We start from the raw sequence: 17,454 nt of genomic DNA on the forward strand, positions 1-17,454 counted from the left end.
GGGAGTCAATATTTAGACCATGGCTTTAGTTTTGTGTTTGAAGTACTGCAAAATTCTTAAATATCAGATTCAAATAATTCCAAAATGCATTTCAAAATGAAACATACATGTCTTATTATTTTTTCAGATTATTCTTTGGAACTCTTACTTCACAAATAGATAATTAAGAGTAACCTATTTATGGGTATGTGTGTGTATATATAATTGTTTGTGAATTTTGGGCACAGGAGTCCAAATGCAGTGGGTGGTTTGAAAAAAAAAGCACCCTAATAGAATAGATTAGTACCTACTGAATTTACATTCATAAAATGAATCAATAATACTCCCTGCTATGCCTATTTTTTCTCTCAACAAATATACGAACCTGTTCTAGAAATGTACCATTGTATCGTTAGTGTACCACTGCTTTCTAAAATACAGAAAAATCACTGAAGGTAATTAAAGAATATTAAAAATAATATTTAGAATTAAAGTATTATGCTGCTAAGTTTTCATTTTCATCAATCTTGGAAAAGACCTTGAATTTAAAAACTAATAAGTTATAATGAGATTTGTTCTCATCCTTCGCCCCTCTAAATATCCACTGATCTCACACCAAAGCATTTTCTAACCGGGTTAAAGTCCAATTCTGTACTCACATTAGGCTTAGATTCAATTGAGTTAAAATTTTACACTGACTGCCAGTCAACCTTATCATGAACTTTCATTATGTGCATGTAATTAATTGGGTCCAACGAACAGTATCAGTACTGAGTTATAGACTCTTTTCCCCCGACCATATAATTAGAATATAATTACCCACAGGATATCAGAATGATGCAAAACCTTTCCTCTAAATGCGCCCTCATTAGGAAACAAGTCTCAATGTACATTTATTCAATCAGTGTGAATTAATTAAAATGTTACTGAAATAAAAGAGGGCAGCGATAAAGAGTATCTGATATCTATTAAGAGACTATCACTTGAGATCTGCATGCACAGTTTATATTTAAACCCATTTAGCTCAAGTAGGAACTTTGCCATGTAACGTTACATATATCCAGTATGCTAGGAAATCTGAGTAAATGAGTCAGTGTGTGCCATTGTTTTTGAAGAGAACATAATACACAATGAATACAAACATCTTAAAGAATCTGGGTAAAATTCCAAAGGCCTCACCACTCCCTGATGAATCTACAAATTTGTTACCATCAAATGGAACATATTTGGTGGACAAAAGTCATTTTTACTTGAAGTATTCAGGTAATTAGTTGTTCATCTCATACCTTTTTATTACAAGTCTGACCTATTTATTCTGATCTGGCTTAGGACATAATGGTTGGGAAAGTCTAGACTTACCAAAGCACTAACTACTTTTTTTTTTTAATTGAGAAAATAGCCTCAATTACTCAGGCTAGATCAAGTTATTTCAATCGCATATTTTCTTTAAGCAGAAGATTCCTATGCACCTAAGAATATATTCTTTTTAACAGTATGCATGGTATCACACCACACATTCCAATTACACAAAACATGGAAAAAATTGTAAATGCATAAGGAAGCCATAGGACATATGATCCATGTCCCATGGGAAGCTGCTGATTCACATAAAATCATTCTTTCTAAAAACTATTTATCTTGGTTTCTTTAAACCTGTCATATTGTCATATGCAATAACATTTTATTGAATAAATTAATAAATAACCATAATACAAAGGAATACTCAGCATTATTCAAGAGCAATATCATAAACAGTAGCAAAAAATTTTAAAGCTATGTAGCATCTCTGTACAGTAAGATATACAGAGAATTTCAAACCTTCTGTGTTGTTGCATAATTCTTCAGACATCTTTAGCTTTAGAAGTAGGTTTTATAGAACTTTATTCTGGTAATCAAAATTTGGTATTCATACTTATAAATAAATATGCAGTGGAAATTTTGAATGAGCTCTAAGATAAATTAAGCCATCTACAAATTGCTCTTTTTAATATATGCTTTAGAAGCAAACTCCAACCAATCTGTCAATTATTGCTAAGTTTTGCTTGTTTTTTTAAGAAATTTTAACTCCATAAAATTGTATATTCTTAAACGTTCTGAATGTATGTTATATTTACAAAATGGTATAATGTTTCATTCAGATATTAGATTGGTCTTAGGCAAGACCAAAAACTGAAAGAAATAATGAACTCACTCTTGCTAAGCAAGAAGGGAGATTATTGCAGACAGGTCTGATTTATTCTGAACATGAAAAGTTTTTTTAGAACTTCAGTAACAAAGACATGCAACTATAGTTGCTTGCTGAAAATGCTGTGATCTGAGTAACATTAACTAAAACACCACATTTACTAATGGTAATCACCACAAGAAGAACAAAAAAATTTCTAATATAATACCAACAGTTTTAAAATTGCATCTTGTAGTAAACATCAGTTTTCATTTTCTGAGAATTAAGAGAGTATTTATAATATTTCACATGGACTACTGTATTACTTAAGCTATATTTTTAAAAATCTGATTTTAAATATAATTTAATATCCAGAGGAAAATGTCTTAATTCTCCCCAGAATTCTGAACTGTTCATTTAAACTCTCTACCTGCAATATCACTTTATTTTAAATATTAGGCATTTTACAGTACCATCTATTGGATACTTTATATTACTGCAACAACATAACAATCACAAGCTTTTCAAAATTTAGTAATAAGTATAAAATACTTCAAATGCTACTCCAGAAACTAAACACAATGCTAATTTGACATTCATTAATATTATCTCATCATTTTACACTTTAAACTCAATTTTATTAGCTTATAACAATAAAATTCAATTATCATGGGTTATCAGTGATTTTAAAAAATAAGCTTCCCTGTTGCATATTCATTTTGATTTGTATTTAATATTTATATCACTGTCTGATGTATTTTCTTCTTGACTCAGGAAAAAGAGTGATGACTGTTGGGAGTAAAAGAGCTGACTAAATGTTATTCATGAACTCAGGAAATATTTGTTGAGCACCTACTACATGTCAAGTTGAATTAGGTGCTAGAGATAAAGAGATACCCCATTTTAGTGTGAGTGATAGGAATGACAGTGGTATTATTCCATGAGCACAGGGAACAGTTCAACAAGAAACAGGTTCAGTACAGTTCCTGGTATGCTGGCTTTCAGATCTCTGTTGGATACCCAAGAGGAAATTTACAACGTGATGCTGAGTATTCGGATCTGGAGGGTGTAAGGGAGAACAAGCTTAGATATATTCAAAGGTGGTAGTTGTAGTCATGAAATTGGATAAGGTAATTTATACAGAGCATAATGACATTAGAATAGAGTTAAAAAATGGAAACCTAAACATATTTAAGAACAGAAATAGGACTAGGAATTTAGCAATATGGATAGTGTGGCCAAAGAGGTAGAAGAAAAGCTAGTAGAAATGTCTTAGATGACAGACATATGAGGCCAGACATTTCAAATACTGTCAAATGCTGCAGGGGATTCAAAAAAGATCATTCTTGGAAAGGGTGTCTAGTAGATGCTGCTGGTAGTCCAAAGCAGATCCTTAGTTACCTGGCCAGGGAATCTACCCTCAGCTGCTCTGAGTGTCCAGTGCTGAGAACTCCCATCTGTCCCATTTTCTGCAGAATTAGCCTTTGTTCACTGCAGCAGGCTCTCCAGGGAGCACCACCTATCCTGCAGGAGGCCACGGCTAATAAATGACTGATACGGGTTACAAAATGCCAGCCCCTTGTTTTAAGTTAAGAAAAATCCTATGGTATGATTTTGTGCCAGAGCCCCCAAGGTTTAGGCCAAGGCTTAAACTCTCTCCGTGACCACTTCTTTGCTCAAAGCCTGCCTCTTTCCTCTTCTGCTTCCTCCTCCCTTAAAGATTTTCTTTTTTTAATAAAGAAACATTCCTCTCTTTATATATCGCACATAACTAAATCCCCGGTTCACGTTCTACTCCTTGGGAATCCAACTAAAAAGAGTGCTGTTGGATCTAGGATGGATGGCCAGAATAGTTTTAGACTCATTTTACAGTCAGAAATTAGAATAATGTGGGTTGAAGAGGAAGGAAGAAATTTGACACAGTGAAGGTATCTTTACACCTGCATATACTTATGGCTACATTAAGAGGCAGGCAAAGACCACATCATACACAAATATGGAAAATAACACTGTACAGGAGAAAGAACAATTCTTCCTCTGGTATGGGTTCTTTGACAGACAAGTAACTAAGGGTATAAACAGAGAAGTTCAAGCACTGGACTCAAATTATAGTGCTGTCAAATGCTACCTAATATGAGCATGTTGGACTATACCTTGTTTGAGTTTTTTCAATTGGAAGCTCACAGATAGGTATATTATTAGATTGTGACTAATGCCATAAAGGGAGAAAAATGGGGAGTTCTAGGAGAGAGAGGGGCAGAAAATGCTCAAATGAAAGAAATTGGAGGAATTTGGGCCTTGGATGACTCAAGGATGTTGGAGAACTGGTAACCAAATGAAATAATTTGAGAATATTGGTGGTTGGGATGAAATAGGAGTAACGTCATAGGGAATAGAACACTAGGTGATCAGCTGTATTCCTCCAGAATTTGGGTTTCCTTGGGCAAATGAGAAGGAATTGGTGAAAGCTCCTATGAGTATTAGGAACAGAATTTAAAATGATAGATTTTATCCTCTAGACTGGATAGCAAGGAGTGGGCATGGAGGTCTCCCACAGAACTAAACTATCCTTATTCCATATAAAGGGAAAACAGGTTGAACTAAGGAATGAACACAGGATTGAGTCAAAAATCACTGCACTATGCATGAAACTGCTGTATGGACAAAAAGTTATATATATATCAATTCTGGCTCAGGTTTCAAGTGAAATTTGAGAATAGACAAGTTATATTTAATAGTAAAACAGAGGAAAGCATGTATCTAAATACTTCATGAGCACCACCATTTCATATGGAATCATTAAAACCACAAAGGTTACCTTTGCAAGGTAGAATTTATTCTTAAATGTCTAGTGGTGAAGGGACTCATTTTTACTGAACTCAAAATTTAAAACTTAGAAGATGTGAATGATATAAAGCATTTATTTCTACTGTAATGAAACCAGATCTGGATATTTGCCCTGCACTAACCCCAATCTTTCTTTGGGGGGTATAAGCAGAAATACCAACACAAAGGTATACTTGGGAGTTTTTATGACAGTTTGGGGTCATTTGGTCTTACCAATGTTTAATGAGAATAGCCGATTTTGTACATCCTTGCCAACACTGAGTATTACCATTTAAAAAACCTTTGCCAAAATGGACGGAAAAAGTTTATTTCATTTTTCAGTTTGATAGTCTTGAATATTTTTAAGCTTTAAGTTTTAAAACTATTTTTTAGTTATTTGCATTAATATTACAAAACAGGGCTTTTTTGTTATAATGCTTATGTTTATCTTGATTTGTAAAGTTTGGTCTTTACCATTTTCTAAAGAAATTTTTGATTGACCAAGGCTGTCAACCTTTTATTTCTCTTTTTTAGGAAAAAAGATAAAAAGGCCTTCTAAAGGCAAAAATTAAATCTTCAATCCATGTTTGATTTATTTTGGAATAGGAGTAAAGCAGAATTTATCTTAATTTAGTTTCCCATATGGTTATACAGTAATCTCAACACCCCTAAACTCCACTAGCCCCTGCCAGATTTGATATGCGACCTTCATCATATACCATACCATTACATAGAGTTCAATATGTTTTAGACTTTCTACCAGTTCTTTGTATCTCCTAGAGCCATTATTACATCATTTTGATCACTGTCACTTTAGTAAACATATTCTTAAGATCTGTTAAAACAGGTCTTTTCTTACTACTCTTCTTTCTCAGAATTTACGTTTGTGCACATTTATTCTTCCAGGCAAACTTTGGAATCATTTTGTCAAGCAAAAAATATTACACAGAAATTGAATTAAGTAGATGAGTGAATGTGAGGAAATGTAGGTCCTTTTTAGTTCAACTTGATTTTCTTCAGTATACTTAGACTTAAGAGAATACTTTTAATTTTTTGTTTAGGGGTAGCAAGGTCTCTTTCCACCTTGTTGTCATTCTCCTTTGCACTATAGGAGATTTTCTTAAACTTCTCCTCCAAATACTGATTCAATTGTTCTCAATGCTGATTTTTCCCTATTCAGATACTGATACATTTTAGTTTCTGATAAGGCTTTACTTTTTTCTCTACATATTTTCTTAACCTTCTAGATATCCCTTTCAAATCAGTATACTGTGAAAGAGATGTTTTCTTTAGTATTCTTGGTCATGTAAATTTATTAACATTTTCATCTGCTTGCTGCAATGAATCTTCATGTATGACACACTTCTAACTTTTAACTGCTATGCATGTTTCTCTGTTTTCTTGTTGCAGAATTATTACTACTTTATTTTGGCAATAGGTACTTATTTACACTAAAATGCACTTTGGGCATAAGCCATCAGTCTGCATGACAGTTGTTACAAAAAAGCAAAACCAAAGGGAACAAATACTATACCAATTATAGCAATATTATTTAAGTGTAGTCCCGTACCAATACAATTTCACATGGAAAAAATTAATCTTGGGTCTTAGTAATAACAGTAACAAGAAAAAAGTGTTCCTCTAAGTGAATGAGTCTTCACAACTTAAAACAATTGTCAAGCCAATATTTCCCCCCCTTTCCAAAGGCTACTAAGAAACTCAGGGACAAATTTGCAAACCACTTCTGTCAACTTTTTAGGATACTGTGATATGAATTTCTAAGTCTAACTTAATTTTGGCACAAACTTATTATGTTTTATATTGCTGCTTATTGTATATTCACATAAGCTGCCTTGAAAATTGTTGGTAATAAGTTGTAGAATAACTCACTAATAGATAATCTTGCATCCTCACTTTTGAATCAGACACATATATGATATTCTTTATTTTGTTTGAGTTTATTTCATAGATTTTAAATTTTGAATATTTTTAATCCTTCTTTCGATAATGCTTATTTGTGTCTACATGTTTTAGATCTCTATCAGATTTTCACTTAGCTGAACTTCCAGTTTATGTCACATTAGCCTTTTGTTTTTGACCTTCTGTAAATCATGACAAAACCAAGAAAGTACATGTTTGTTTCCTTAAAAAATTATTATAACTTGCTCTGGATACAGCAACATTTTAAGCATAAAATATCACAGAAGCTTGTAGGAATATTTTTTTAGCCCTATTAAAAAATAAACTAAAGCTTCTACTTAGAGTCCTAAAAATAGAATTCTACCATATTCATTAGGTAAAAAGTATCATTAACCATGATATATGAACTTTTTCTTTTATATTAGACCCTGCTTATGGGTATACATATTCTATATAATATAGCCTAGGTTAGCATAAAGATGGGTTATAAACCAATAAAACCAATCTAATTAAGACAATGTAACAGATAAATGGTTCATCTCACAATGCAGATGATGGAATCATCACTTAGTGATGCTGGGGTGTTTTCAGATTTCTTTCACTATGTGCCTTTAAAGTATATGTACATGGAAGACTATGCCCAACCTAAATGGATCTACACATATTTTATAAACAATATCGCTCTCTAGTGCTGAATATATCCTTCACTGGATTTTTGAAGCAGAAAATCATAGGCAAAGAAATAGAAGAACATTCAGAATTTAATTCTACATACTTAAAAAAATAAATAAAAAGCAGGTATCCTTTATGTATAATACCATGAAATTGAGTCTGAGTTAGAGTTTCAAAATATGGGGAAAAAATGAGATTCTTTCTTGCCTATCATTACTCTGATGACAATTATGAATTGATCTATAATGAATATTAATTAAATGAATATTAAGTAATGACATTGATGAAACATTATTGAGCACTGACAATGTGCTTTATCCCACTCTTTAGACAAAAAAGAAAATTGCATAGGCACAAACCCATGGTACCATACATAAAGAATTTTCAAGAAAATAGATGACTTCAGTTACTGTGGTTAAGGTTAAAGAGGTAAATGGAAAAGAAGGGTGAAGCAGCTGAAATGGATGTTAAATAAAACCTGAAGCTCAGTGCAGCAAGTCACAACCTTAGCCAACTGTTCACACCTCTCCACCAGGCTCTCCTCACTTCTGGGAGCTCTCTAACTAGTTCAGGAAATAAGGTTACTGAGAATTCAATATCCAACTTTCAGAATTACAGAGAATTCGAATATCTCCCTCCCTCTTTTAATTAGCTGATGTTTGGTATTGAAGTTGTCATTATTAACTGTTGCTCGGTAGGGGTAAGTGAAAGATAAGACACGAAGAGGCCATAATCCTTGGACCGTGAGAAAGAAACGCATGCTATACTTCCACTCCCTAACAGGCCCCTGACATCACTGAGGAGTAAACACATGCTCGAAGGAAAGATTTAACATACTCTATGCTATTTAAGACTTACCATATCTACAATGCATAATTTAGTAGAATTCTTATAATAGTGGAAGAGCAAGCAAGATCGGAAGAAGAGGAAAAGTTAATGTAGACATATGGTTCTCTGAGGGTGTTATACCTAGAGATACATAGATTGCTGCTTCAGCAACACCATCACTTGGCCAAGTTTACAGAGTTACAGTAAAGAAGAGAGAGAGGTAGAACTGGAATCATTTGAATCAGATCTAAAGACTATGCTTAAAATTTATATTTTCTCAATAGTTCTGTTTTCCTTACTCTGAGCTAACAAGTTTTATCATTTGTCTTGCTGGCATTCTTAAAGGTTAATTTAAGGTAATATAGGGTATTATAATAAGAGAAAGTATTCCAGGAAGAACACACCACAACTGGTCCAAAAGAAGCACAATGCTGAACATATTCTTTGTTTTATATCACTTCCTGCCAATGAACACTATATTTACTGTATATTCTGATAATATTATGTCTGTTTAAAAGTAAGATAAAATAATCCACCAAATTAGTTTTTTAAATGTTTAAATAATTAATAGTTTATTGTAAAACTAACTTTTGGCTTTAGGATTCATTTCAAGCACTGTGTTCCTGATTCGGAGATGTGTTTATAGTACAGAAAGAACTAAACAACTGTGAAATCTGACTCATTTGAACAACCAAATAAGTACATTTTGGGAAAAAATGATACTTTCCAGTATAGATTAGAGAGTAACTTGGGGAAGCCACTCCTCATAAAGATGTTCACTAAGGTGTTACTTATGAGATCAAAATAAGGAATTGCAAACATGCTAAATATAAACACTGTTTCAGCTGAATTATAATATCTTCAACTAATGAGATATTATGCAGCCATTAATAGTGATGTTACATAGTATATAGAAATACATAAGCACTTAATGATATCAGTTTAAATGTAAAAATAGGGTGTCACATGATATGTCAAGTTTAATTACAAAAATGCCAAAATATACATTTAAAAATCAAGAGGTAAGCTTTAATAGTGGTTCTATTTATACATTAATAATGGTTCCTATATAACTGTTTTAGAGACTGAAAATTTTTTTCCTTTTCATTTTATATTGTTTCTATAAATTTTATTTAATAAATGCAAAGTAGTCTTTTAATAAAGGGTTAAAATTCACTTTCTGGTTCAACATAATGCTTACAATAGTAGTAATATTAGATGATATCGACTGAGAACTTACTATATTTAGGCACAGTTCTAAGAAATTTTCATGAATTAATTCACTTAATTCCATTTTCCAAATGGAATGCATAGGGACAAAATGTTAATAACTTGCTTCATGTCATAAAACTAGTGAAAAAGCCAGGACTCAGAAACAGACAGTATACTGCTAGCATTAATTGGGTTGAACCAATTCACTCTCACACTTGCAAAGTATGAACAATCTGATTGCTTCGTGTCCTTTCCAAACTTAGGATTTTTAATTATCTTAATCATCCTGATGGGTGTGTAGTGTTATCTCTTGAGATTTAAATATGCACTAGTCTTTACTGACTAGTAAAGATGGTGAGCATATATTCATATGTTTATAGGTGATTTGTGTAAGTATATTTTATTCAAATGTTTCTTTAGATCTTTTGCCCTTTTGGATTAGATTGTTTGTTGCTTATCATTGGTTTATATAAATTATCTTTATATTCTGGACACAAATCATTTGTCACCAGGCTGTAACCACTTGAAATAACTTGCCTACAAATCTAGAGTTCATGTTAGAAACTTAAGTTTCTGGTCTTCTATCCTTTCTGGCTCTCACCATCCCATGCTTACTTCTGCTTTCTTTCTCTTCAATTGATCTTCCATACTTCATTTCTAAAACTTTTCACTGGGGTCTCTGGAAACTTTGCTCAAAATAAACAAATTATCCTCTTTCTTTCTAAGTCACTGCCACTACCCCTATACCACTTCCGAGGTTGCTCATTCTCTCAAACATTACTTGTTCTATTTTTTTGATCGTTTTGTGTTTGCTTGTTTTTGTTTTGTTTTTTATGGACTAGCTTGGCTTTGCATTAAAATCATCATTCTTCCAGCCCCAAAGTAGAAATTCTTATCATTTGAGACTCATGGAATCTAATAGTTCTCCCCTCTACTCTTATTCATTACTGTGATACAGAACCTTTCCACTAAGACCCTGTAATTATCCCAGGTGGTTTTATGGACAAGATAAAATAGATCATGCCCAGAGTTCCTTGACCTCCTAACACCTAGTGACCCTCCTCTCTGCAACCAGCTGAACCACCCAGATCCACGGCTGCATAATGGACTTTACCATCCTCTGGAACTAATCTAGTCTGAAATCACATCAAACCCTAATATTCTGCTCTCTGCTACAATCTTCTCTCCTGTTTCCCTCATTTTCTTCCTCTGTTGGTGTTTTCTGATTACTTGCCTCACAACCCACTGATTATATTCTCATATCGCCTCTGCTCCCTGCTTTAAATTTATTGTAATTCACACTGCTAGCCGAATTATCTTTCTAAAACACAAATCTGATCAGGTAGTCTCTTATTTATACTGGATAAAGCCCAAATCCTTGACAAGAAAGGTCAGGCTTTTCACCATCTCAGACCTTTTCTTGCCTGTCTCTCCACACCTCACCTTTACTCATAAGACTTAATAAACATTTTGCCGTTTCAAGATCTCACTCTGTACTCTTATTTCGGAGACTATTCATATAAAGTTCACTTTGTATTTGCTGGCCAAATCCTTGTTTTATTCAAGATTCAGCGCAGGCATCATATCTTCAAGAAAGTTTTCATTTACTCTTTGAATTACCCTCAGGATAGATGAAGATTCTCTTCACTAAAGCTTCAGTAAGTTAATATTTACTTCACCATAATATGTAACCTGCCTGACTGTCTTGCCCAACAGACTCTAAATTACAGTAAATAAAAGAACTGTTCTTATCTGAATTTTTAGCTCCAATACAATGAAAGGAAGGAAGAAAGAAAGAAAGAAGGAAAGAGAAGAAAAAAACAGAAGGAAACTGGCACTGCAGATATTGTAAATAAAAATAATGTACATTGATTATCAGTAATGATCTTAAAAATTCTTTAAAGGCATAGTCATAACAGTTATATGAAGAGTGGATACTTAAATGTAAAAAAACCAAGTTTAAAGTAATCAACATTACATGATCCCTGTATTTTATCAACTTTACTAATATATGTTGATGTAGAAAATTATTAATAATTAACCCCTTATTTACAGAATAGAACCTTGCTTTTAAATTATAATGTAAAATAATTATTTTATAAAAAGAAAACTAAATCACAGAGCTAAATATAATAGAAATGATTTTAATGATGATCTGCTTTTGCTGTCCAAATATAAAATTTAAAAAGCTACTTCTTCATGAGACATCTCAAGTATTCATTCGTTGACAGTAGCAGAATTAATTGAATAAAAGCCTAACCCAAATTGAAGAATCAGTATAAAAACATGTGTAATCACAGAGACCCAGTTAGCCTGATAATTAAAAAAATACATAAAATTTATAATGAATGTAAGACTACACCATAGCTCTAGAGAAGTTGATCAAATATACAGCTTCCACTATAAAATGATTCTGAGAATCAGAGGGACTCTATCTAGCTTATTCCATTGATTTCTGGAAACTAAAAAAATTATGTACTGACAAAAATAGTTTTAAAGTACTAAATGAGGCTAAATTTTTCTTATAGTGAAGAAAAATTTATGAAAAGGACAACAATAGACTTATAGATTAGCACACAGAAATAAACACACATCCCATCATCATGTTCAAATGTCAGTATAAATTGAACTCTACTCTTCTTAAGGATAGAAGATAAAACATGATAGTAATAAGGCTCATAGGGTTCGAAAGATAACAAACCATGATAAACAGAGCAGAGAGGGACTTCTGTTAGGTAATGAAGGCATCTCCAAAAACATACCTTTTTTGTTACAATGAGGGAATTTCATATAATTTTTTTTAAAGCCTTTCAGGGCAGGTTGATGACATAATGGTGAGTCCAAATTTAATTAAAGCAAATCTGTGAGGGATTAACACAACATGGACCAAGTCTGTCTTGAGTTAGGGGTAAAACTTGGAACATAAAGAAGTGGGCAAACTGCATGCTCATCAGGTCATGTTTTGTATGAAATTGTTACAATTTTTTGCATTGACATTTGATTGGGATTGGACAGCAGAGATTTCTGGGTGTGATCCAAAACAAGAATCAGGAATGCATTTTTGATGGAGTCCATCAAAGGCAGAACATCTGTTTTGACAATCAATTGGTAAAGGTTAATGGCCTTTTCTGGAAATTAAGTTGTTGATCAAGAGTCCTGACTGATTGCATTAGATTCACTTTCCACTTGTTTGGAGGTGGGATGAGCTATGCAATACCTTTGTAAACAGATCTGAATTATCTTCAATATGGCAGTAAATAGACTGTGGTTCCAATCATTTTTTGCTGGAAAATTCTCAAAGAAAGCATTATAAGTACCTAAACATGGTCACAAAGAATCTTGATAGATTTTAAGCAATGAAGCTTTTTGTGATAGTATTCTCAAAATATACTAGAAGCCAAATGCAACTCCAGAAATCCGTGATTATATTTGATGTATGGAGTCACTGATTATATTTCTATTTTAATTTCAGAGTAGTTGGTTTTAATCCATTTTTATGGCTATAAGCACCATCGAGACAAATTATTTGTGGAATCCTATTTAATTATTTGTGGAATCCTATTTTAGTGCATGCTTATAAAAGCATGTCATCAGTGCAAAGAAGATGCTGACCTTGCTAATCTTCATAACAGGTGAGCACGTACGTATTGAATCATTAACTTAAAGTTAATAAGTGTTGAGGAGGGATTGAGGGCTGAAAAGAGAGGTACAGAAATTTTAAACAATAAATAAATAAAAATAATACCTGAAGAGATGTTCTAAAATATAAGAAGGCTGCTGCTATGGACCTCGACCTTGAAGTGTGTCATTAAAATGCTTCAACCAGCAAAAGGGATCTTTAATGAGTTTATATTGCTCATTGAATAACCAATTCCTGACCACAGGGTCAAAAGCAAGGGATAAAAAACTTCAATAAAATCTTATGTCTTAAGTTCTTCATTTCATATTTTCTAGAATGAGCTAGAAATGATATTGATGACCACTTTGCAATAATTGAGTTTGAAACTCACCTGCTCTTCTTAGAGAACATGATCATGAAAAACTCATATTATTTGTGAGGACTAACGATTTTCTTTCAATGAAATTTTAAAAATTTACAGCAGGTGATACAGTGTGAAATCATTCCTGGGAAGTTAATGAGAGTTCACAAATTGAAAAGCCTCCGAGCCCATCAGTTGTAGCATATTAAGCAATTTTGTGTGCAGAACAACTTTATTAATTTGTTTAAAGTTTTAGTATTTAAACAGTTAATGAATTTAAGAGTCAATGTACTTATTCCATGATTGGAAAGTAAACTTTAATTTCTACTTAGCAAGGCAGCAAGGTAAAGTGATTTAGGTTAATTTATTGACATGTGCAAAACCACAAGGACTTCAAAGAGCAGGTGTACTTAGAGAATTACAAGCAGTTCAAATACTTGATTCTAGTGTGTAAGGTGGTGTGTGAGGGATTAGGCGGGTTGATCCAGTTAAAGAGCCTTGTTTACCATGCTGGAGAGTTTGGCATTGCTTTAAAATACTTTAAATATTTAAGAAGGAAAATATTTTATTGTATTTTTGAAAGTGGATCCAGGGAGTAGTATCGAGAATGCAAAGAAAAGAGGAAGTTCAGAGATTATACTATTAGTACTAGGAGAATTCTGGAGAACAATTTTTGGGTGACATATGAGACAGTTACAGTTGGGCTGAAGAAAAGAGAAAGAAGTAAGAACATCAGAATAGGTTGTCTAATGATTAATTTGATATTCAAGATGAGGCACCAATTATAATTCTTAGGTTTCTGGCTTGGGAAAGTTGGGGAATGAAGGTTCTAGATAAGGCAAATAGGAGAAGGCCTATATCGGGATTTGGAGAAAGGGTAGAAATGATGAGCTCAGGGTATAAGCTCTGGAATGATCGTTCTTGGATTCCAGTCCTGAATTGTCACTTCATAGCCATGTGACATAGAAAATTACTTATCTGTTTCTCAGTTTCCTCATACGTAAAATAGAGATAGTTACAATATTTACCTTATGGTGCCGCTGTGATTATTAAATTAATTCATACAAATCATTACCAATAACTGCAAACCCTTCATAATCTCAATTGTTTGTTACCTCACTCATTCTTGTAACCTGACACCAATAACCTTGATTCCAACAATCTTTGATTCCATTGTAATCCACAATGTATTTTCCTAACATCCCTTACTGTACTTCACTCTTCATGTCCTTACTTCCTTGTTTCCCAGCTTAAATTCCATGGCCAATCCCTATAATTACTCCCTTGCTCATACTCTCAACTCCTTTGCTTCTCTCTCATTTCATCATATTGGGCAAAACACAGTCTCATTAAGGCTGGCCCATGCCTATTCTACTTCTGGGCCTAGAATGTAACTGGAGAAATATTACTGAATATGACCAGAGAAATATACCCATCAAAGCTTACTGATCTTGTTCTAAATCCACAGTTATTAACAGGAAGAGACTTTTCATTATTCCCTGGCAATCATATGGTATTTCTTGATCCACGTAGCTCCCACTCCCCCAGGTGACTCGTGTGTAACTTATTCCTGATCTTCAAAACTCTCATACCATCTTTGCTCTTAGCAATGACCCACCTTCCTACTTTTCTAAGAAAATCTAAGTGTCATATTTTTTTTCCATTGTTACTCCCTGAACACACTAGTTAGATTGATTGTTCTTTTAAACATGTAAGTCAGATCACTCTCTCTTTTGGCCAAAAGCCTCTAATGGCTTCCAACTTCTTTTACAAGAAAAGCTAAAAACCTTAGAATAGCCTAAATTGTCCTATACATATGAAAATCTTAAGACATATTTCACCTTCTCTACTAGTATTCCCCCTGCAGAATGAAACCCAGTCATTAATTTCTTTGATGCACTTCAGACATGTCAGGCTTCTCCTGCCTCTGAGTCTTTGCTTGTCCTTCTTTGGTGGCTCCTCTGTCTACAAAGTTCTGTCCCCAGAGAGCCACATCGATAACTCCCTCACATTCCTCAACTCGTTACTCAATTATTTCTTTGGTGAACTCTTAACTACTTATTTTATAATTGTAGTTCCAGCATTTCTTCTCTTCTTTTCCTACTTTAATTTTGTCCTTTAAGCTTTACATACCACCAGTAATTTAATATAACCAGGTACTAAATACTGTACTTATTGCTTTGTTTATTGCCTATTTCACTCCACTGGAATGAAGACTCTATGAAGGCAAAGATTTGATTTGGGTTTTTACTGTTTTTCCTTCTACTGTTAATACTATTGGGTACATACTAGACATTCAATAGATACTTTTTGAATGGATTAGTACATTTAGCATAGTAGCTGGTATAGTATATGTGCTCAGTAAATAAGTTACTGTGATTACTTATAATAATGATAACATATCAGGCATGTAAACAACATGGAACCTCCAGGTTGCAGCACTTGAGATTCAGAAGAGGAGGATGAACTTAATATAAATTAATACGGTAATGAAATAAATAAATAAACAAACAAGATCCCGCTGGGAAAAATGTTAAGAGCAGAAAGCTGTGGCATGTGAGGGCAGGGCGTACGGATGAGCCAACATGAGGCAGGTTGAAATCTTGACAGCTAGGAAAGATATTAAAAGGAAGTATCCAGAGAAACAGAATAAGAGTAAGGAGACTATGGTATAATGGGTGTCAAAGTAAGGTAGACACTCATGAAAGATGAGGTGGTTAACAGTGCCTAATACTTCAGAGTATATAGTACCAAGGAAATGATAACGTAACAAAAGTCGAAATACAAATCATGATAAATACTGTAGGAAGATTTAATGAGTGAAAATAAATCTTCAGAATCAAAAGTATCTACCAAAGCAATGAAAGAGTTTGCAAGATTGTTAGAGACAAGACTATTCATTTAACCCATGTTCTTTACCTTTGATTCTCTCAAAGAAAGAAAGGATGGAATAATAAAAGAATGTATCTCGTGTTTGAACTTATAAGACCAGAGGTTGATATAAGTAGGCCAAAGAAGTAGTCTCATTGAATTGAATAGGGCTTTATACCCAGATAGCTGGATAACAGAATGACATAATAGATTTCTTCTTATAGTTAAAATCTGAGCTCAAGGATGCATCTAAACCAGTAAAATTACTACACTTCTTAAAGAGAATGCAAATATATAAAAATTTTATAAGTTCTTTCTCTTTAAGAAAACACTACAAAAGAACATAATACCAAAATTCATCTAAAGTGTATTTTAATATGGCTCTCATTATTTTTAATTAATCTTACATGCTACAGGATGTATAATAAATCTTACATGAAGAAAGGAAATTTAGAATTAGTTACTGCTCTCCTCAGCCCCATGGAGGTATTTACTTCTGCTTTATATTTGCAGTTTGAGAAGAGAGTTTTAATTTTTTTAAATAAAGGAATTTAAATACAACCAGCATTTTACAGATAATTACAAAATGAATCATAAGTGGGTGCAAATTGAGTAATTTGATTAATTTCTAAGTTGACCTTTAGAAAAGTATTTGTCTAACATTTCTTACTTGTTGTATTTTTATTATATCAAACTGAAGTTCCAGCTAGTTAACTTCAATGTTGTTTTAAAAAAATGAGAACTGCGTTATAGATATGATAGTTTGTTTTGGAAAATAACTGTTTCACTTTAGAAACAATTTGGATTTTGAAATGTAACATGAATATTATCTTTGAATAGCTGCTTCTCTTTCTATCAAGATTTTTTCTTTTCAGGATTACCTCACACATTTTTCCCTTGTATATTTATTAAATCAAGGAATTATTTTGCAGGTAAATTTATTGTTCACTAATAAAAGATAAAATACACCTAATGGCAGTGCGTAGCTCTCTTCAAGGTGTG

At 33.0% G+C, this 17,454-nt stretch overlaps 1 protein-coding gene across 6 annotated transcripts in view; it reads right to left on the reverse strand.

Moving 5' to 3' along the window:
• Nucleotides 1-17,454, reverse strand: part of DGKB (diacylglycerol kinase beta) — a 706,264-nt gene that overhangs the window by 453,925 nt on the left and 234,885 nt on the right. The gene's annotated exons all lie outside the window — the stretch shown is intronic.

Source organism: Balaenoptera musculus, chromosome 9 (assembly GCF_009873245.2).
Source record: "Balaenoptera musculus isolate JJ_BM4_2016_0621 chromosome 9, mBalMus1.pri.v3, whole genome shotgun sequence".
NCBI lineage: Eukaryota > Metazoa > Chordata > Mammalia > Artiodactyla > Balaenopteridae > Balaenoptera > Balaenoptera musculus.